General features: G+C 35.9%; 1 long non-coding RNA gene across 1 annotated transcript; it reads right to left on the bottom strand.

The window, feature by feature from the left end:
- Positions 7,216-10,425, bottom strand: LOC109223479. Its single transcript, XR_002067574.1, has 3 exons — positions 10,313-10,425; positions 8,840-8,934; positions 7,216-7,574 (listed from the first exon to the last, which is right to left on the bottom strand). It is a non-coding gene; the product is annotated as an uncharacterized LOC109223479 (long non-coding RNA).

The raw sequence follows: 23,320 nt of genomic DNA, 5'->3' as shown, positions 1-23,320 counted from the left end.
CAATCTCATCAGGCAATAAAATCACGCTCTGGAACCTATGAACCATAAGCCATTCATTATAAGACAAAAGATCTGTGTCATGTCCTAATCTCGGGGAGCGCGACCGGCGCTCAACTGAGATACCTCAGTTAAGATACAATGCCTTCTACCCAAACTTACCTATGAATATAGAGAAAATATATTTCATTAATTAGACCATGAGTAGGTCAAGTGAGCAACACCAATTCATTACCATTAGTTACGCCATTTATAGACCTCCAAAATATTACATTACACATTCATAGTTTAGAAGCGGAACATGTGATACAAATATAACATTCTAGTTTGACTTTCCCAACACCAATGTACAACCGACACTATATCTACGGAGCCTCTAACGGAAACAGAAGAGTACTATGATAGTGGCGGCAACAAGGTCCCGGCTATACCTCAAAACATAATACACAAGGAATAAAAGATACACGATCCCGAAATGAAGTGGGGCTCATCAAGTCGGCTGGGAAGAGGGTGTACCGCTATCATTGATCAATCCCGCCTGCTGTGGAACTACCTGCATCCACTAAAGATGCAGCGCCCCCGGCTAAAGGCGCGTAGAAGACTTTTGGACGGCGGATTAATTTGTGCTACGTGAACGCAAGAAGAGAGTCGCGTTCGTGATGAAGGATAACTGGGAAGAAACTTAAATATTTCAAAACGAGGGTTTGAGTTCATTTTCACAATTTGGTTCTGGGAGCTCGGTGGGAGGCGATTCTTAGAGAGGTTTTCAAGTGGGTGATTGGGGTAAGTGATTCTTACTTAGTTTTGGTTAAATTTCATATTTATGTCTTTGATTTCATCATTCAATTAGTGATTTGGGGTGGAAAATTGGGAAAAATAGAGGAAAGTTCTTAGGCCGAATTTTAAGGATTTGATCGAGGTTTTGGTATCGTTTTGAGTAATTTTGGTATGGTTGGACTCGTGATTGAATGGGTGTCGGATTTTATGAGTTTTACCTGATTTCGAGAGGTGGGACCGGGGGCCAGCTTTTGAGTTGACTTTGATTAAGAACTTAGTATTTTTCTTATAGAAGTGATTCCTTTGGCTCACGTTGATTGTATCGAACTGTATGTGTCTAGATTCGAGGCATACAGATGTTGTTTTGCGAGGCAAGGGCTCGTCGGAGTAGGGATTTGCACAGCTTGAGGTAAGTAACACTTCTAAACTTGGTTCTGAGGGTATAAATCCCTGAATTACGTGTTATATGATTGGTATAGGGGTGATGCACATGCTAGGTGACGGGCGTGTGAGCATGCACCATAAAAATTGTGACTTAATTGTTTCCGTGGAGTTGCATAATCAAATAATCATGTCAATACCCGTATATCCTCCATGTGTTAGAGAAATTGAGTTGAGACTCACATTAAAATCATGCTTAGGCCATGTGCCGATATTTTTGGGACTCGTAGAGGTCATATTACTGTTGAGTTACTTGTTTAAATATATAATTGTGAACTCAGTCACATCTATCATTTGTATATCATATCTCAGTCTCTATTGACATCCATTGATACAACATATCATTATGACGGACTGATTTTTATGACATTGTGAGCCCGAGAGGCTAGAGAGATTAATGACTGAGTGAGGCCGAGGGCTTGATTGTGAGTAATAATTAAGGGATCGGGCTGCACGCCGCATCATATTTTTATTTAATTATGCCTGGATCTGGCTTATTATAGTGCTTGGGCTAAATAAGCCCCTCCAAAGTCTGCACCCTCACAGTGAGCGCAGTGGATATTATATTTGGGATGGAGTTCCTTGGGCATGAAGTTGCCCTATATATTCATATTTGGGATGGAGTTCCCTGGGCATGGAGTTTCCCTATACATTTATATTGAGGAATGAATCTTCCCTGAGCTAGACCTGCCCCGTACACTATTGAGTGACTGAGTACTCTGAGAGTGTGAGTATGCAAGGCTTCCATTGTAGTGTACCACATACAACATGTACAGTGGCATGTAGATATAGAAATGCCATATCCTTCATATCATTCAGAGCTGATCTATTTCACTTGTATTGAGTTTTTATCTGTTGAACTTGAAAACATGCCTACATTTCTGTACTGTTAATTTCATATTGAACTGTACCTGCTGAGCTCGTCACTACTTTTAGTCCAGAGGTTATATTTGTTACTTATTGTATTGGTTGTACTCACGCTACACCCCTACACCTCATGTGCAGATCCAGGTGCTTTCAGTCACGGCGGTTGCTGATTTGCAAAGACCAAACCTTCGGAGATCATCGAGGTAGCTGCTTGGCGTCTACAGGCCTTGACTCTCCTTCTTTATCTTGTAGTTTATTTTTATCAGTTTTACTTTTCAGACTATATTTTTATGTAGATGCTCGTGTACTCGGTGACACCCTGTTTTGGGGAAAGTTTATGTATTGAGTTATGATTTCCTATCTTGTTTTAAGAGTTTTCTCCTTTATTTAAACTGTTTTGGTATTTTTCAAAGATTCTAAGTGTTGGCAATGTTGGGAGTTTCGGCTTGTCTAGTACTATGATAGGCGCTATCACGACGGGCTGGGTTTTGGGTCGTGATACATTAGTACGGGGATTTACCCCTCAATCACTCCTACACCGGCATGTGTAGTTTCGGGGTTAGGTTATTTCAACCTACCCTTCCTTGGTGACTAACGATACTCCCAAAATTTTTATTATATAAAGGATTTTCAGCTCATTTCATAATCTTTTATACATCTTTTCTTTTCATTGGCACTAGTAGTCACAAATGCAATATCATTCTTGGCACGTTGGCCGTATTGTATATTTCATGCTCACCCCTTTCAATTTCAACATCATCATGGATTATCAACAAAAAGGCATTTCTAATCAAGACCTTAAGTACACGTATGAGAAATTAAGAGTGTTAAGCACGTTGAGTTTTCTTCCACAATTTGGCATAATAACTTGCATTTGAAACACGACTTGAAGTCATAACATTTTAATACACAACTCATAGTTTGAACACATTCCCGAAGGATAACATAATATCAGAAGAGCATTAGAAATACATTTTGAACATATATCTTTCGACACAAAATTTATTCGGACATGAGAAATAAGAACTTGACCCATTATACGTGAGACTTACGAAAATATTGTGGGATTCAATTTTAAGAGAGAAGTTTAGCCAACATACCTCGCTTTGAGCTTTCCTTAAATAACTACAATGCTCCGAAAATCCTATCAACTTCAATCTATTTAGAGGCATAACAAAATTGAACCACAATTAGGAAGATATCTGCGGGTTTAGAACATTTAAGCATTTTATCAAGCATTAGGTGTGCATTAAAATTTCAAGGTTCTTCTATGGTGGATTCCTTCATCCCACAACCTAATGTTTACCCATTTAAGTTCAACAACTTTCCCAGAAACCTTGTTGGTACATGCATGCATAAATAACGCTCTCATACCCAAGAATCACACTTTCTATTAACCATCTTCTACCCCAAAATCGAAATTGAAGACTGGGGCTAGAACCTTACCTCTATAGAAGATAACTTTGCAAGTTTTTCCTAGTGAATCCTCTAAGACTTGAGCAAAGATTGATGAACGAAATCTTAGGGATTCCTCCTCTCACTCTAGAGCATTTTCCTCTCTCTAAAATAGCAGTTTGAACCTTTTAAAATAACCCCCAAAGTCTTTTTATAAAAATGGGATCGGGTAAAATTTTCCAAAACTTAAACTTACAAAGCCGGGTCTGCAGCCGCAGACCGAACCACAAAACGAGTATGCAGTCCGCAAAGGGGACCACAGAAATGGTCCCAAAAACTGGGCAAGCCTGGTCAGCTCTGCGGCCATTATGCGGCCCGCAGCCAGTTATGTAGTCGCATAACGCGCCGCAAAATCACCTTCTGAGAATCTTCATGCTGGTTGTGCGATGGATTGTGCGGCCCGCAAAATAGTTATGCAGCCGCATAATGGTCTTCAAAATTGGCTCAAGTCCAGTTGCACTCTGCGGCCGATCTGCAGTCCGCAGAGTGATTTTGCGGTAGCATAGTGGACCACAAAAACACCTTATTTTGTAAAATTCTTCCTTCAACTCCCGGACACACTGCACAACCCAAAAAGTCCATACCGCAACGAGCTTACTCGTCGCGAAGAATTTCGACAATCATCAAACACATTAGCCTACCTCAACATCACGAAACCCCGGGTTTTAGTAAAATTTTACGGGGCCTTACAATCTAGATAGCAGTTTCAATCCCCTTAACAAACCCAACGTCCTTAACCCTTATAATATTCAAACTAAGCCCATTACATAATTTCCAAACTCAATCTGGTTCTTATTCAACAACTCATTTAAATCACTTCATGAGTATAACACACACGACACTTCATGTTTAAAAAATAATTGTTGGTGATACACCGAGGATTCGACTTGAAATTCAAGATTCGATTTGAAATATGGTGGGTGAAACTTTGGCTGAAGAAATTTTCTATTGCAAAAACGACAACATACTCGTTATCTTAAATTGAAGACCCGAAGATTTTGATGTTATTTATTAAAAAAAATGGAAATCAATAGTTGAGCTTGTGGTGTAACAGGAGCTGGAAGGGGAAATTAGGGATTTTGGAGGAAAGGGAGGGATTGAAGGGAAGAGAGAGAAGAGGGATCGCATCGGTGACAATGCTGGTGGAAAAGTGGTTTGTGAAGTGAGAAATGAGACAAGTGAAGTGAAGATAATAAAGAAGGAGAGTGAATTGAAGGCGGTTATTTTAAGACTAGAAGAAGAAAAAAGGGGAAATGGGGCATTTTTTTTACCTTGGTAACAAACCATAGGGGCGGACCACGTAAATGGGTAAAATAAAAGACTCATGTTTGATTCATGGTCAATAATGCTATGTGGCCCAGTTAAAAAGCGTCACATCATTAAATAAAAGACCCACCAATTATGATGTTAGACACGAGAGTATTTTTGTTAATAGAATTAACGTCGTGTGCTTTTTCGGACAGATAGATGGACGAAGGGTATTTGCAAATCATTTAGCAAACCATAAGGATAGTTTAGGCCCTTTTTCTGTTAATAATATTGTGAAGCTAATAATACTAGGAAATAAAATATCTTACAACTGCACAATCTCTTAACTAAGTAAACAAAAAAAATCAAATAATATAAAAGATCTCTGTAGAGATATAGGAAGAGAAAGATCCCGAAAAATATCTCAGAAAATCTCAATACTATATACAAGATTAAACTTATTTTTAAGTATATATAATAGATGTTAAAACTCCTTGGTTTTTTTATTTTTTTTTATTTTTATGTATTTACTTCTTATATTTTACATCCCCTAATAAAAATTTTGGCTCTGTCTACTAGTCCCAAATCCATTGCCTAATTATCAACTAATTAATTATACCTTAATTTTAAATTACTTTGAATCAATTGTTTAAACACTTTGTATCCATTCAGCTTCATTTTTCTTTTTAAATTAATTTTTTTGCAAATACATTTAATTATATAGTGCAATGTTATGTTAGATGAAATTTATGAAAATATGTTTTTAGTGAGAAAGCAATAGGTGACTAATTCGTTTACGTTTTAAAACATTTTAATAGAATGCTAGAAGTAAAACCATTTTCATCTGTCCAAAAAACTTCATTCCTACTCTTTTCCTTTTTTATTTAAACAAAAAAAAAATTAAAAAAAAATCATATGCGTACCTGAAGGGACAAAGTCGTTCAAGTAAAAGTTACCTGCCAAATTAAGCTCTAATTCAATATATTATTTTCCATCTAACACATTCTACCAAATGACCCCTAAAAGATGGACAGAACTTGCACTCGGAAATCTAAGGAGTGCAATTGCCTCTTTTTGGCAGTAAACAATTGAATTTAAAGTACAAAAGGTCTTATGAGACTCAAAACTATGAAAAGAAATTTGTGTACTCATATGTTGTACCGTATTAGACATTAATTAAGGAAAGAGAATTACTAAACATAAAAATAAATTATTTAAGAAAAATTAGAGCAGGCAGTGATTTCTTTGAAATTTCTAAGTTTAGATGACATAATCAATTGATTTCTTTAAGATAATCTCGAACGACTTGTTTTCCAAATTTTTAATTTTAATAATATTGTGTTCCTTAGATATGTTATGATTTTATAAAATTTTGAAATTATGAGAGATGAGATGTATAATATTTTTCAATAAAACTTGACCTTGGGATGATCCTAATCTCATACAATTTTTGTAGTCGTACAACTAAAATTTTAAAATTATTCAAGATACAAAATTCAAAAGGTAAACCCCAAAGGTGTAGACTACCGTCCAACAGATAATAAATTTGAAAAAAAAATTACGAGACATCAAGGTTTCAATTTTATAGAAACATAAAATATTATGCATTTTCGTCACATCAACTTTGGACAAAATTACTCAACACTTTCCTGTGCAAGTTTAGTTCAAACAGTATCATTGTAAAAAAAAATAACACTACTACTAACTAAGAAAAGCAGTGTCAAAAATGAGAGGAAGGGCGCACAACTCATGTTACTTTACACAAGCAAAATGACACTTATGTAGACAAGATCCTCTACGTTTAATGAGAAATTTTAAATTAGAGTCACTACAACAAATTCGATTATCAGTGATGAATTATTTTGTCACCTAAAATTCATATTTCGTCACAAATGTTTTTTGTGACAAAATTTTTTTTGTCAATCTTTCGTCCCTAAAACACCGTCTCCAATAGTATACGCAGACAACTTTGTGTTTCGTCGCTAAATAGAGTTATATTAACCACGACATCACTTTTCGTCCCCAAAGTGATAGTATTTACGACGAAGTTATTCGTCAAAAAAAGTATTAAAAAATCGTAGTTGATATTGTATTTTCGTCACTGAAAAGATCATTAATGCCGACAAAAATACTTTGTCACTAATTATTTAGTTTAATTAGTGACAACATAAATTGTCTTTGAAGTTCTATATATTTCGTAGTTGAATATTCGCAATTTCGTCACTAAAGAATGCCTTTTATATACGAAAAAAGTATTTCGTCCCTAAATGTATCAATTAGTGACAGTTTTACTTTTATGAATAAGGTTTACTATTTTATAGCTAAAAGTCATTCTGTCATAAAAAATATTGGTTTTACCAACAAAACAAAAATGTCACTATAAATCATCATGATTAGTGACAATTGGTATTGTCAAAAATACAAAGATAATTCGTAATTAAAGAATATAGTATATTATTGATAAGGCCATTCTGAGACAGACTATTTTTGTCACATTTAGGACAAACCAATATGTTGTACAATAAAAATATAATTGTCTTGAAAAGTAATATATTATCTAATAAGTGTTGCATCTTTCTCCTCTTTTGTGAGGTCCTTCCACTTGTTTGGAAGCGAAAGAAACTTTCGAGCAAGTATTCCCAGCTCGTTTGATAGCTTTGTTGATGGAATTGCCTTGATTGGCCTCCATTTACCAACTGGGATCTCTAATACGTTTCTACCAAAGACTCCTTTATTTCTGAAGGCCTTTCTTCTAGTTCTTCTACAATCTTCCATGATTCCAATTAAATCTGCATTCAGTTGTAAAAAAATCAATTCAAAATACTATTTAAAATGTAAAAAAAATATGAAGCATATATATTAGTAGTAATTTCTAAATTACAACTGAACTTTATCATTACAAACTTGAACATAAGTGAAAGTTTAGCAATTCCTAGTATATCATCACAAAGTTTACATCCACAAACTACTCTACATGGAAGCATAAACAACAACAACAACAACCCAATATAATCCCACAAGTGGGGTCTGGGGAGGGCAGTATGTACGCAGACCTTACCCCTACCCCGAAGGGGTAGAGAGGCTGTTTCCGAAAGACCCTCGGCTCAAGATAATAAGAAAAACAAAAGGAGAGAATATTAGTTTCACCATAGAAATCATAGGAAAAATAGGAACATAAATTGCAGAAGAAAAATACAAGGCAGAAATGATGGCTAGTAAATAGATCTTGCACCGAAAAGAGAAAGTATTAAGACATGGCAATGCCCCTAGTTATTTTAGACTAAAACCTTACCAGACTAGGCTCACAACGGTACAAGGAAGCATAAACTATGTCAATATATTCGTAATTACTAACTATCAAAATGTAAGGTAATTTATGTAGATTTTCTCACATTACAATCAAATCTGTTGTGAACTAAAAAAGCATATCTAGTTATTGTTTATACCCTCATTCATTCATTTTATTGACAAGAAAAAAGATAGAAGTTTCAGAAAATAGAAATCAAACAATCCTTTAAAATATTATAAAAACAAGTCATTCACTTGTATAACAGACACCTGTGATTAAGCAATAACACAGATTAAGCAACCAAAAGCCCTTTCTATCCAAGAAACTAGCAAGCAACTACTTGTGAAAATTCAAGTCTACTTTGCTGACTCATTTACACATGACACCATTGAAATGTTATGCTCTTCAATCGACAATGTTGTATTGACAAAATCAAATCAACCCTTCAACCATGGATATTGTATAATGATTTATAGAATAGTAAGTTGTATTAAATCTACCTGATTGACTCGAGAGTAGAAAAAATTAGGTGGTAGTTGACCCCCAAAGTATTGAAGAAAATACATTTGTTGGAAGCTAATACAACAAGAAAACCTCGAGGATAGACTATGCAGAAATATTCTTGCTGAAGAAGAAATATCTTCACACAGTAATTAGCTACAAAGTATCTATTCCAAGAAAGCATCCCTAGTACGTACATATATTTCAATGGGATGAAGTAAAAGGAATGAAATATTAATATATCCATGGTAAGGTGGCTTTTACCCGTGCCAAGATCCAAAGTCACTTCAGCTGCCCATTAAGCTTCAGTTGGTGCACCAAGTTTCAACTCCATAGGCTCATATTCATTCTCAATTTGTCTGTAGGTTGTCAAAGAAAGAAACATTCATAAATTACTCTTATTTTTAGATTCAAAAAGAAAAACATAACTTAGTCCAACAAACAAGCATCATAAGATATATATTGGAAATCATAAAAACATAAAGGAACTTTCGGATAAACAATGAGATGGCAGATAGATAAACAATACTAAAGTGCTTTACCGAGTGGGATATAGATTTTTTTATCAGATAATTCAATTGGACTCCATTGACTTTAATTTAAATACATTAAAATTAGCTACAGAAGGTGAACAAAGGAGCCAGAAGGTCTACATCTCTACAATAAGAACTTCATTTACTTATCTGTGTCCCAAAACAGAAGCTTGTCAAGTTCAATAAAAGTTGCCTAAAGTCAAAGAATTAGGTAGGAAAAAAAAAACTCTACACCAGATGAATACATCACCCAATGACATTAACTTAAAAAATGCATATCACCATACACGAGACCATTGAAAGCAAAATATGGCTTTCAATTACCAAGAATGCACGGCTTAGCTTTTTCTATATTAGCATAGATGTTGCACGTATATTTTTATACTTATAATGATACACAACACAAGATGCAAGCATTTTTGTAATATTATCTCTACCAAAAATAAGAAAATTAGGAGAGCACATTGCTTAAACTAAAGTACTAAGATTGTCCACCAAAGAGCTTTCAAAAAATGTTGATAAATTTGCAACGAAGAAATAAAGAAACTTCAAACAATAAATCGAAGGCCAATATTATGTACTGCCTATATATCTTTTCCTACAATAATTTGATCAACTTCTATATGAATACGAACATGAATTCTCCAAGCTCATAGATAGAGCTTATCTCTAAATCCTTTCTCTTCCCGGAAAATTTGTCATTTGAAGATGAAACTAGAGGGTATAAAATACAACTAAACACGATCAAAGAGCAAAGACCAACTTGAAAACAGAGCAATCAACCTCCAAACACTACTCTAGTATACAGAAACTCGTATTGCCTATGCAAACAGAGGGATTACATCCATACTCAAATACTTGTCTAATAACAACTTGAAAAGGAAAAGGACATACACGAAAACTAGGACAGATCTAGCTATTCATCAAAATGTGACCTACTATGAGAACAACTGAAACTTAAATAAAACTAGCTTAGAGTTTCAAGCCCTAATTTTTGCTTTAATGGAATTGTAACCCTGTAACTGGAGCATTGAAAGAATTTTATGGAACAAGATAACTAGTCAAGAGAATAATATATTAGAAATATTGATGAAAGTAGAATGAAATAGTGTGCTTGTGGATACTCGCTTGAAGGAAAATATGTTTACATGAGAAATTAAAGCCCTAAGCTTGAAATAACTTTTAGAGAGAGGAAGAAGCTTACCATTTCAAACCCTAACTAGGATTGAGGGAAGGCCGAGTATGTTTTCTTCCTACTTAGCAGCTCTGAAGTGTTTGGTGAAATTTATGAAGGGGTTGGAACAAAAGAGGGAGGGGTTAGGCCAAAAAAGAGGGAAATTTTGCCGCCTAAGCTTTTTCGTGAAAAAAATTAAAACATAATCAAATTAGTTTTGCCATAACCCAAACAAGTAGTTGAGAAAATTAGATGTCTCGCCAACAATAATTTTTTTTGGTAACAATGAAAATATACTATTGCCAACTTATTTAATATTTTGTAGTATTTATTATAATACCCACAAAATATGGCAACAAGAAAAAAACTTATGGGTAAAATTTTTTCATATTTTAGTGTTAGGATAATCTTTGGATATTAAATTATATATTTCTATGAAATACTGTAGTCATTCCCCTTATATGTTAAGATAAATAAGGACAAAAATTAGAGTCACAAATAAGTACAAAATTTTTCATGGCTAAAATTTGCACAATTTAACTGCAAATTCTAATTATCATTATTTTAAGAACCATTTTTTGGTTAGTAACCTTTTGTTGAATATAATTTTAACAATTTGAGACAAATAGTTTTAGTTTCGTCACAAATCGTACACAAGATCAACAATTTTTATTTTTTTAGCTAAATAGTATATCCCGTAAATGGTGTTGAATATTTTTTTTTGGGGTGAGAAATCTTATTAGAAAAAGTTTATTATAAGATTCGAATATCATCCCTAAATTGGTATATCCAGATATGAAATTCAATATTTATCACAAAAAATGACTGACTTCTGACGAATTTTTAGTTGTAGCTAGACGCTACACTATTTGAGACAAAACCTCATCGAGGCTAAATTAAGTATTATATAGGGACCACACAAAGTTCGTCATAAATTGTTTACATTATTAGTGACAAAAAACTTTATGGTCACAAATAAGTATAATATTTTGTAGCTAAAGTTCACATTATTTAGCTACAAATTTTTAATTGTCGCTATTTAATAATTTTTTTTTGCGACGAAACTTTTTCGTATTTAAATTTAAGTATTTATTAGGACAAAAACTATTTTGTCACAAATAGTATCCAACATCAATGACAAAATTATTTCGTCACCAATAATGTTATATTTGTCACTAAATATTCCCTAGTAGATGGCGCCAACTCATTTTTTGGTGGGAAATTTTAGTGGACAAAACTTTGCTACGAAATTTTGTGTTTCGTCGCTAAAAGTATATGGCTCATGTATTCAGACATGAAATATAATTTTTGTCACGAAAAGTGAACAATTAGTGACAATTTTTGTGTCGTAGCTATTAATTTCGTAGCTAAATATTACATTTGTTGTAGTGAGTCTTGCAAATGAAGAAATTTTAAATTATGGAAATAAAAAATGATAGAAAATATTATCCCCTTTAATTGATTCTATGGGCGCAAATTAAAATTAGTTGGATTTTAGGCCTCATTTGTTTTTATTAATATTAATACGTCTCAATCTGAATATATAACTAAATATTAATATGTATATTAAGATTAAAACGTGTGAGTGAATACACATATGAATATTACGATGTTGTATTATCTCAATACTAAATAATTAAACGGTTTATTTTGTCACAACCCACTTTCTAAACAAGTCGGGACCGGCACCCGATCACTAAACATGACCGAGTGAACCATGTGCCCTTATCAAATATATTATAACTTCAAACTTTATATGCTAGAAGGCAATACTGCAACCAAATACTTTTAATTAATTTAAATATCTAAAATAAATCAATTCCAAAATTTTATTTGTAGTAACCAATGAAATACTGCTAATTTATTATCAAAAACATCTGAATCTTAACCCACCGACTGTGTCTATGAAGCCTCTACTGATAAGCTGACACACTGCTCAGGACATGAGATTTCCTGGCCAAATCTCTAAGTAAACAAAGAAATAGCTAAAGAATGATGACTCAAAGGAGTACTCCACGAACAAAAGCGGAGCTCGCCAATAGCATTGGAATAGAGGGAAGTCCTAACCAGTAGCCTGCTCGCCTGCAAAATCGGTTCCTACGTTGTACCGCAGACCAACGTAGGTTCCCAAAAGAGAACGTGAGTACCATCCATTGTACTCGGTGAGTCTCAACAACAGGGGACGAAACTTTAATAACATATACATTACGAGCAAAGATTCTAAATGCATATAAAACAAAAGGCTTATAAGACAATTCGAAAAAAATTGCAAAATAGCATTTTATGAATATTCTAAAAGAAATTCTTTTCTTTTTCTTTCTTATAAAAATAAATACTTCACTTTATACTTTGGGAGTTCCAACTATCCTGACCTATTTCTGTCTTAGTCACCGTGTGATAGGCACAAGCCCAATCCACGAGGTGCGACTCGCTTCATGGTTCTCAGCGCTCATGTATCATACCTTAGCATTGCTAAGCAAATTCTCAACAACGAGACCCTCGGCTCGTGTGCTCCCTACTTTTGCACAAGTAGTTTCAGGAAGTCAACGCCTTGGTCAGGACCCTCGGCCTTGACGATGACCCCTTCTCGGAATAAAGGATACTCACAAAAATCTTTTCTTTCTAAAACTTCTTCTTGTGACTTTTCAAGTTTAAATCTTTTAAACACACTCATACTGGAATCCTTAAATGTAAGGGATGTCATAAGAATGAAATAAACATTCAAAAGTATTTCTAAAGATTCTTGCTTCTTAATGAAATTTTTCTTTTCAACATGAAAATGGCCTATAAGTATTACACAAAAATCTGAAAATTTAAGCACATATATCAGAATAAATCATCTAAACTTTAACTAAAATAGTTCTATGCTAACAGGTACTCACTCACTTCAATTAAGTACATATTAACTCTTTTAGACAATTCATCAAACACCTTGTATGCATGCTTTTGTGAGTTAAACAACTTTGGTAAAGGGTTATATCAACTCACCTCAAAACTTCTCGAGTCAATACGTAGGCCCCACTCCAATTGACACCAATTAAACAATCGATTCTACAACAACCAGCGTATTTTAATCAATTTTAAAGGTTTCTCACCTAAACATGAAATTTACTGTTGATACAGAGAAAAAAAGAAATTAACTATTCAATTCTTACCTATTACCACTGTAGGATAATTAACAATAGGGAATTTTATATATCTGAGTTCAAGAATTAGTAGTTTGTAAAGAACCCTAGAATTTTCCGTTGTCTGCGTGAGTAAGCAGCTCTGTTTCGTGGCTCTCTGTTTCGTAAGCGAACAGAACTAGTGTTCTGTTTTTCGTCCAAGGCTTTGGCCTTCTGCCTTTTACGTGAATGACAGTGTTTTGCTTAAGGCTTGAAGCCTTTGTTTTCCAACAACCCATTATATGGGCTTTAGCATACCCCCGCCCCCCCCCCCCCCCTTTTTAAAAAAAATTAACTCAACTAATAATTAATGATACCCACTTTTAATAATTAATAATATTAAAATTATTAACATTACCCTAATTGTATATCCAATTCTTTATAAATAGAAAAGTAACTCAAAAATCAATCATAGAGGTTTAAATCCGTAATAGAAGTATAATTTAAGATTAAAAAAAATTCTATATTTAGCGTGTCTTGAAACTTTTATAGATTTGAAGAGTGTTACAATCTTCCCTCCTTAAAAACATTCGTCCTCGAATGTTGCTAGGGCCTTATTCGTAAGCTAACAATTATTCCGTAGGTCCTGAACTTCTTAAATTTCTTAGCACTACTACTCACTTTCCCAAGGGACTCGAAGTTTTGGCTAACTCCCTAAATTTTCAAAAATTTCGGCAGAGTTTCCCTTGTAAATTGGACTATCCAAAAAAATATCCCTATCACAAATACCACAACTACACCAACAACAACCAAATATACCATAACAGGGCATTCATAGGCACCATACACAGCTCATAAATTAATTAGTCACACTCCGGCAAGGAGGTACCGCAATAACTAACAAGAATCTAAAGCATAACACTTTAGCAAAAGTAAATCACTTTAATGAATTAAATATACTCTGGCATAAACTAAATTACTACAATAACTAATTATAATCTAGGAAGGACATAAACACGTGCTACTTGTATTTAATAAATAAAGTATAAATTCCAAACCAAACCTAGGTTCATATACCTTTTTCCTCAAATAAATATGGATATTTCTTCCTCATATCTTCCTCGACCTCCCACGTAGCCTCTTTTGAATCATGATTACTCCATAAAACTTTTACCGATGCTATATCTTTTGTTCTCAACTTTCTTACGTGTAGTTCATCATAAGTCAAGCTTTCTTTAATTTATGGTATCGGCAGGTATTATATGCGACTCAACGTGAATGTACTTTCTAAGCATAGACACATGAAAGACAGGATGAACAGAGGACAACTCAATGGGCAACGCTAGCTCATAAGCCACGTTTCCTTCTTTTCTATAATCTCATAATGTCCAATAAATCTAGGACTAAGTTTCTCTTTCTTACCAAACCTCATAACTCCTTTCATTGGTGAAACTTTCAAAAACACCTTGTCACCAACCATGAACTCTAAGTCACGATGCCTCTTGTTAGAATAGGACTTTTGACGACTCTGAGCCACTTTCAGTCTTTCTCTGATTAGCTGGACTTTCTCTAAGGCCTCACAAACAAACTCTGGACCAATCAATGGCACCTCTTCTGGTTCAAACCAACCCACTAGAGACCTACATCTTCTCCCATACAGCGCTTCATAAGGAGCCATAACAATGCTGGACTGATAGCTGTTATTGTAAGCAAATTCTATAAGTGGCAAGTGATCATAACAATTACCTCCAAAATCTGTAACACATGCTCGCAACATATCTTTGAGAGTCAGAATGGTCCTTTCTGCCTGACCATCGGTCTGTGGAGGGAAAGCGGTGCTCAAATCGACCTTGGTACCTAAACTTTTCTGAAATGCCTGCCAAAAGTGCGTTGTGAACTGAGGGCCTCTGTCAGATATGATTGAAACTGGAGTACCATGCAATCAGACTATTTCTTTGATGTACAACTGCGCATACTACTCTGCGGAATCTATCGTCTTTGCTGGTAGAAAATATGCGGACTTTGTCAGTCGGCCTACAATAACCCAAATTGAATCATGCTTACGGTACGTGCGAGGTAGACCTACTACGAAATCCATATTGATCATCTCCCATTTCCACTGTGGTATTTCTATATCTTGAGCTAGGCCACCATGCCTCTGATGATCAGCTTTGACTTGCTGGAAATTCAAACATTTAGCCACATGATCTGCTACTTGCTTCTTTATGCCTTTCCACCAATACAACTCTTTCAAGTCTAGATACATTTTGGTAGCACCTGGATGGATAGAGTACCTCGAGCTGTGAGCTTCTTCCATTATGGAAATTTATCAGACCATCTACATCAGGCACAAATAACCGATCATTCAACTTCAAAACTCTGTCACTTCCTAGAGTGAAAGCAGTGATTTCTTTGTTTTTGAATCCTTCTTTTAACTTCACTAAGTATGGATCTTCGTCTTGCTTAGCCTTAACATGCGCAACAAGGGAGGATTGTGCTAAGGCATAAGCAGTTATACCTCCTTCTTCGGTCTCATCCAATCTATTCCCCTCATTTGTTAGTTTTTGAATTTCTCGACCCAAAGATCGCCTTTGTACTGCAAGATGGGCCAAGATACCCATTGACTTCCTACTAAGTGCGTCTGCTACCACAGCTTTGCCCGAGTGATAAAGGATATTGATGTCATAATCTTTCAATAGCTCGAGCCACCTTCTCTGTCTCAAATTTAATTCTTTTTGCTTGAAATTGTACTGGAGGCTTTTGTGATTTGCAAACACTTCAGAATGCTCGCCATAAAGGTAGTGTCGCCATATCTTTAATGCAAACACCACTGCTGCAAGCTCCAAGTCGTGTGGGGGATAGTTCTTTTCATGATACTTTAACTGCCCGGAAGCATAAGCAATAACTTTTCCATTTTGCATAAGAACACAACCAAGACCAACTCTGGAGGCATCACAATACACTGTGAACCCACCCGAACCTGTCGGCAAGGTTAACAGAGGTGCAGTGGTCAACCTCTTCTTTAACTCTTGAAAACTCTGCTCACAAGCGTCTGACCACTGGAACTTAACTGCTTTCTAAGTCAACTTAGTTAATGGAGTTGCAAGTGAGGAAAATCCCTCTACAAACCTTCTATGGTAGCTAGTTAACCCCAAGAAACTCCTGATTTCGGTTGACGTTGTAGGCCTATGCCAGTTCTTAACTGTTTTTGTCTTCTGAGGATCTACTTTTATGCCTTCACTAGATACCACGTGGCCTAAGAAACTGCAATCAGAACTCACATTTTGAAAACTTGGCATAAAGCTCATTCTCCTACAAGGTCTGCAAGGCTATTCTAAGGTGTTCTGCATGATCTTCCTTGCTCTTAAAGTATACCAAAATATCGTCTATAAACACAATAATAAAGGTATCAAGGAATGGCTTGAAAAATCTGTTCTTGAGGACCATGAATGCAGCTGGAGCATTTGTCAACCCAAAGGACATTACTAGAAATTCATAGTGCCCGTAGCGAGTTCTAAAGGCTATTTTAGATATATCCTCTTCTCTGATTCTCAACTGGTAGTACCCCGACCTCAAGTCTATCTTTGAAAAGTACTTTGCACCCTGAAGTTGGTCAAATAAATCATCAATTCTTGGCAGTGGGTACTTGTTCTTAATGGTAACCTTATTCAACTGCTGATAGTCGACGCACATTTTGAGAGAACCATTTTTCTTCTTGACAAATAGGACCGGGGCACCCCGCGGTGAAACACTCGGCCGGATGAAGCCCTTGTCAAGAAGGTCTTTCAACTGTTCTCTCAACTCATTAAGTTCTGCTGGAGCCATCCTATAAGGAGGTATAGATATGGGCTGAGTGCCTGGCATGAGATCAATGCCAAAGTCTATGATTCTTTCAGGAGAAAGTCCGGGAAGGTCATCTGGGAAAACTTCTGGAAATTCTCTAAAAATTGGCATAGACTGAAGAGCTGGTAGGTCTGATTCTGGATTAATTATGTGAGCCAAATAAGCGAGACACCCCTTACCGATCATTCATTGTGCCTTAAGGTAAGAAATAAACTTACCTACAAGCGATGCTGAACTACCTTTCCACTCTAAGACTTCTTCATTTGGAAATTGGAACCTGACTATCTTGGCACAACAATCTAACATGGTATAGCAGGAAGACAACTAATCCATACCCATGATCACATCAAAATCCACCATTTCTAACTCTATGAGATTGACCTCGGTGCTTCGACCTTGGATTGAAACTATACAACCTCTATAGACTCTTTGTGACTCTCACTGACTCACCAACTGGAGTAGATACTAGGAATGGCTCACTAAGTTGTTCCGGTTCTAGCCCGAGGTTAATTGTAAAGTATGGAGTCACATATGAAAACGTTGAACCGAATCCATTATGGCATAAGCATTATGTGAACAGACTAGAAGTATACCTGTAATAACTTCTACAGATGCCTCTACACTCTGACGATCAAGTGTAGCAAACAAACGGGGTTGTCCCCCTCCTCGAGTAACTCGATCTGCACCTCTGCTTGCCCTATGCCCGGTCTGATTATGAGAACCACGGGCCTGAGGTGGTTCAACTGCAGTAGCTGAGGAACTAGAAGGACGAGTTGATCCCCCACTGAAATTACGTCTCAACTTTGGGCAGTTGGCCTTTATATGACCAATGTCTCCGTAATGATAGCAACCATGAAACCCGAGCTTGCACTGACCTAAATGTTGCCGCTTACATGTTCCACAAATACCTTGTTGTTGTGAATGTTGCTCAGCATGACTTTGGCTATGTGAGGATGATGTCTTAAAATTCTGATTCTGTCGAGACTGATTTCCATAACTCTGAGTAAGTCTGAAAGAAGACCCACCACCTGACTGATGACTGGACTGAGCTGGTGCTAATGACTCCTTATCAGAGGAACCCCTTCCACCTCTGCTGGATGTACCATTAAACTTGCCCGCTGTCCGGGCTTTTTTGTTTTGCTTTTTTTCTTCTCTCCTTTCTCTCATTGATGATAAGATGCGGGAAGCGAGGCTCAGATGGTTCGGGCATATTCAGAGGAGAAGCCTAGATACTCCGGTAAGGAGGTGCGAACGGCTGGTTGTGGAGGGCACGAGAAGAGGTAGAGGGTGGCCTAAGAAGTATTGGGGGGAGGTGATCAGGTAGGATATAGTGAGGCTTCAGATTTCCGAGGACATGGAACTTGATAGGAATATGTGGAGGTCAATATTAGGGTTGTAGGTTAGGAGGTAGTTGAGTGTTGCCTTATGTCATAACTTTGTGCGACTAGTTTGGTAGGGATACTATTTCGCTTTTGCTTTGTTATCTTTCTTCTGGATTTCATGTTTTTCCTTTTTTTCCTATTATTTCTGTGCTATTACTGATATTGTCTCCTTTTGTATTTTTGTCTTATTGAGCCGAGGGTATTTCGAAAATAGCCTCTCTACTCCTTCGGGGTAGGGGTAAGGTCTGCTTACATACTACCCTCCCCAAACCCCACCAGTGGGATTTCACTGGGTCGTTGTTGTTGTTTTTCTTCTCTCCTTTGTTGTCTGTCTTTTTCTAGGTGCTTGGCGAATCCCACAACAGAGGAGAAAGCTGTCATTCCTTCCGCTATAGCTGATGTCGTATCCTTAATGTGGTAAGCAAAACCGCCAACAAACCTGCGAATCTTTGCTTTTTCTGTCTTAACCATGTGAGGAGCATGCTTAGCCAACCTTATGAATTCCATGTAGTACTCTGGAACACTTTTATTCCCTTGCTTGAGCTGTTCGAACTATGTAGCCTTAGATTCCCTATCCTCTTCCGGGATAAAGTTAGCCATGAAGGCCTCTTCAAATTCCCAAGTAGGCGGACCATCATCCTCATCTCTTTCCTTTTCCCACATCTCAAACCAAGCGCCGGCCACATCTCTAAGCTGGTAAGCAGCCAGTTCCACAACTTCATCATCGAATGCCTTCATCGCCCGGAGGGCTTTCTTGACACCTAGCCATAACATTGGATCTTCATCAGCTATAGAACCATGGAACATTAGAGGACTCAACTTCAAAAATTCATTCACTCTTGAGGACTCATAATTGTTCTGTCTATTTGATTGAGGTGGAATCTCATCTCTTCTCTCGTTCTGGTTAGCCATGAAGGCTTTAAACATCTCCATAGCACTGTTGACAGCGTTAAACATCTGACCCACCTCTGGAGATATAGCTGTCTGAGCCGAAATTGTTGTTGGGGTGGCGTTGGATCCTGAGGTACTTGCTTATCATTATCCACCCCTTCTTCATGTTCAACTCGGGGTACTTGAACTCTCTTTGTGGATCTACCTTTCCTTTTCTGAGTTAAAGCCTTCTTAGTTCTACGTTGAGCCACAATAGTAGCAATAGTTTCTTGAGCAGCATCTGAGTGTCGGTGTCAGAGTTGCGAGTACGAGCCATTTCTACGAGTTTTGAAGAAACGAATACATTAGATAGTTTCTTAGAGAAAAGATCTACTGCACGATCTAAAGTATGAAAAAAATAACACTTTTTATAAATGCTTGTAGCCTTGTGTTTATAAGTATGGCGCGTTTCATACCCATAAACAAGACTCTGCTAACACGACTTCATAGACCCCTAGGACTCCATAAACCTGAGGCTCTGATACCAAGTTTGTCACGACCCATTTTCTAAACAAGCTGGGGCCGGCACCCGATCACTAAACATGACCGAGCGAACCATCTACGCTTATCAAATCTATTATAACTTCAAACTTTATATGCTAGAAGGCAATACTGTAACAAAATACTTTTAATTAATTTAGATATCTAAAATAAACCAACTCCAAAACTTTATTTGTAGTAACCAATGAAATACTACTAAGTTATTATCAAAAACATCTGAATCTTAACCCACCGACTGTGTCTATGAAGCCTCTACTGATAAATTGACGCACTGCTCAGGACATGAGATTTCCTGGCCAATTGTCTAAGTAAACAAAGAAATAGCTAAAGAATGACGACTCAAAGGAGTACTCCACGAACAAAAGCGGAGCTCACCAATAACACTGGAAGAGAGGGGAGTCCTAACCCGTAGCCCGCTCGCCTGTAAAACCGGTTCCTACATTGTACCGCAAACCAACGTAGGTTCCCAAAAGAGAACGTCAGTACCATCCATTGTACTCAGTGAGTCTCAACGACAGGGGACGAAACTTTAATAACATATACATTACGAGAAAAGAGTCTAAGTGCATGTAAAACAAAAAGCTTATAAGAGCAATTCTAAAATAATTACAAAATAACACTTTACGAATATTCTATAAGAAATTCTTTTCTTTTTCTTTCTTATAAAATTAAATACTTCACTTTATACTTTGGGAGTTCCAACTATCCTGACCTATTTCTGTCTTAATCACCGTGTGATCGGCACGGGTTTGATCGAATGGGCCCAATCCACGAGGTGCCACTCGCTTCATGGTTCTCATCGCTAATGTATCATACCTTAGCATAGATAAGTAAATTCTCAGCAACGAGACCCTTGACTCGTGTGCTCCCTACTTTGGTACAAGTAGTTTCAACGCCTTGGTCAAGACCCTCGGCCTGGACGATGACCCCTTCTCGGAATAAAGGATACTCCCAAAAATCTTTTCTTTCTAAAACTTCTTCTTGTGACTTTTCAAGTCTAAATCTTTTAAACATACTCATACTGGAATCCTTAAATGTAAGGTATGGCATAAGAATGTAACATTCAAAAGTATTTCTAAAGATTCTTGCTTCTTCATGAAAATTTTCTTATCAACATAAAAATGGCCTATAAGAATTACACAAAAATCTGAAAATGTAAGCACATATATCAGAATAAATCATCTAAACTTTAACTAAAATAGTTCTAAGCTAATAGGTATTCACTCACTTCAATTTAGTACATATTAACTCTTTTAGACAATTCATCAAACACCTTGTATGCATGTTTTTGTGAGTTAAACCACTTTGGTAAAGGGTTATATCAACTCACCTCAAAACTTCTCGAGCCAGTATGTAGGCCCCAGTCCAATTGACATCAGTTAAACAATTGATTCTACAACAACTAGTGCATTTTAATCAATTTTTAAAGTTTCTTACCTAGACATGAAATTTATTGTTGATATAGAGAAAGAAGGGAATTAACTATTCAATTCTTACCTATTACCACTGTAGAATAATTAACAATAGGGAATTTTATATACCTGAGTTCAAGAATTAGTAGTTTGTAAAGAACCCTAGGATTTTCCGTTGCCTGCGTGAGTAAGTAGCTCTGTTTCGTAGCTCTCTGTTTCGTAAGCGAACAGAACTAGTGTTCTATTTTTCGTCCAAGGCTTTGGCCTTCCGACTTTTACGTGAATGACAGTGTTTTGCTTAAGGCTTGAAGCCTTTGTTTTCCAACAGCCCATTTTATGGGCTTTAGCCCCCCGCCCACCCACTTTTTTTAAAAAAAATTTAATTTAACTAATAATTAATGATACCCACTTTTAATAATTAATAATATTAAAATTATTAATATTTCCCTAATTGTATATCCAATTCTTTATAAATAGAAAAGTAACTCAAAAATCAATCACAAGGGTTAATATCCATAATAGAAGTATAATTTAAGATTAAAAGAAACATTAAATTCTATATTTAGCGTGTCTTGAAACTTTTATAGGTTTGAGGAGTGTTACAATTTTCTTTACATCTTCATGTGTAAAATTTGTCTTTATTTTAAAATTAATAAGTAAATTAAATAGTACTATTAGTAAAATATTTAAAAAAATTATATGGCGGTTGGTGGTGATGATGTTTAACAATGATAGTTGTGGGTGCTAAGTGGGTTGTGGCTGGTGTTGGTGTTGGTTGATAGACGTGATTATGGGTGGTAGATGATGGATGCCAGTAATAGTTAATGGTGGTGGTGACTAATAATAGTGATGGGTGATATATAGTGATGGTTGTGGTGATGGGTGATTGTTGTGGTAATGGTGGTTGGTGGTGATGGTTGAAAATGATGGCTAGTGGTAGTGACAACTGATGTTCGTGCTTTACAGCGGTGGTAGTTATGGCTATGGATAGTGGTTATGGGTAGTGGATAGTGGCAGAGGCGGATGTAGAATTTAAGCTCTATGAGTTCAACCTTGAAGGGTTTTTGCCATAAACATATTATATTTTTAAATTATAGGTTCGAACCTACTATTTATTATAATTTTAGTAAATTTTTACACATAAATTTATGCTCTGCTCCAAAAGTACTGGGCTCAATTGAATCCGTTTTTGTCACTCTACATCCGCCTCTAGATAGTGGGTGATGGTAGTCTATAATGATTGGGGGGGGGGGGGAGGAACGATATCGATGGTGATGATGATTAGTGGTGAAAGTATAGGAGTAACAGTGAAATATTATTTTTTATAAATTTTTGAATGTATAACATCTTAATGATATTAAGACTCTTTATAGATCTTAATAATTATGATCTATTTGGACCTATTAAATGGTTGTAAAATTAAAAAAACGCATACTTAATGGTTAAAATCTGAATGACCAAGATTCAAATTAAAAAACAAATGCATTTAATGACTGAAATCTGAGTGATTCCCGTTTGGACATGAGTTTTTTTCCACTTTTTCTTCGAAAAATTTTAACTTTTTTTCGAAATCTGTGTTTGGCCATAAAATTTCCAATTTTCACTTGAAGATGAATTTTGGAATTTTTCGAAAATTTGAAAAACTCCAAAAAGTTGTTTTCAAAATTTTCACCTAGATCACTCACAAAACTTCAAAAATAACCCAAAATTATATTTATGTCAAAACACAACTCTAATTTTCAAATATCATTTTCACGATTTTTTTTTTTTTGGGAATTTTATAATTCTTATGGGTGTTTCTACTATTATTCAAAAATAAGAGGAGCTTTACGCAATATCAAAATGTCAAGGAGACCCATTCCTAAA

The sequence above is a fragment of the Nicotiana attenuata genome, chromosome 3 (genome assembly GCF_001879085.1).
Source record: "Nicotiana attenuata strain UT chromosome 3, NIATTr2, whole genome shotgun sequence".
In the NCBI taxonomy this organism is placed as follows: domain Eukaryota; kingdom Viridiplantae; phylum Streptophyta; class Magnoliopsida; order Solanales; family Solanaceae; genus Nicotiana; species Nicotiana attenuata.
This window is presented reverse-complemented; position numbering and strand designations above follow the sequence as displayed.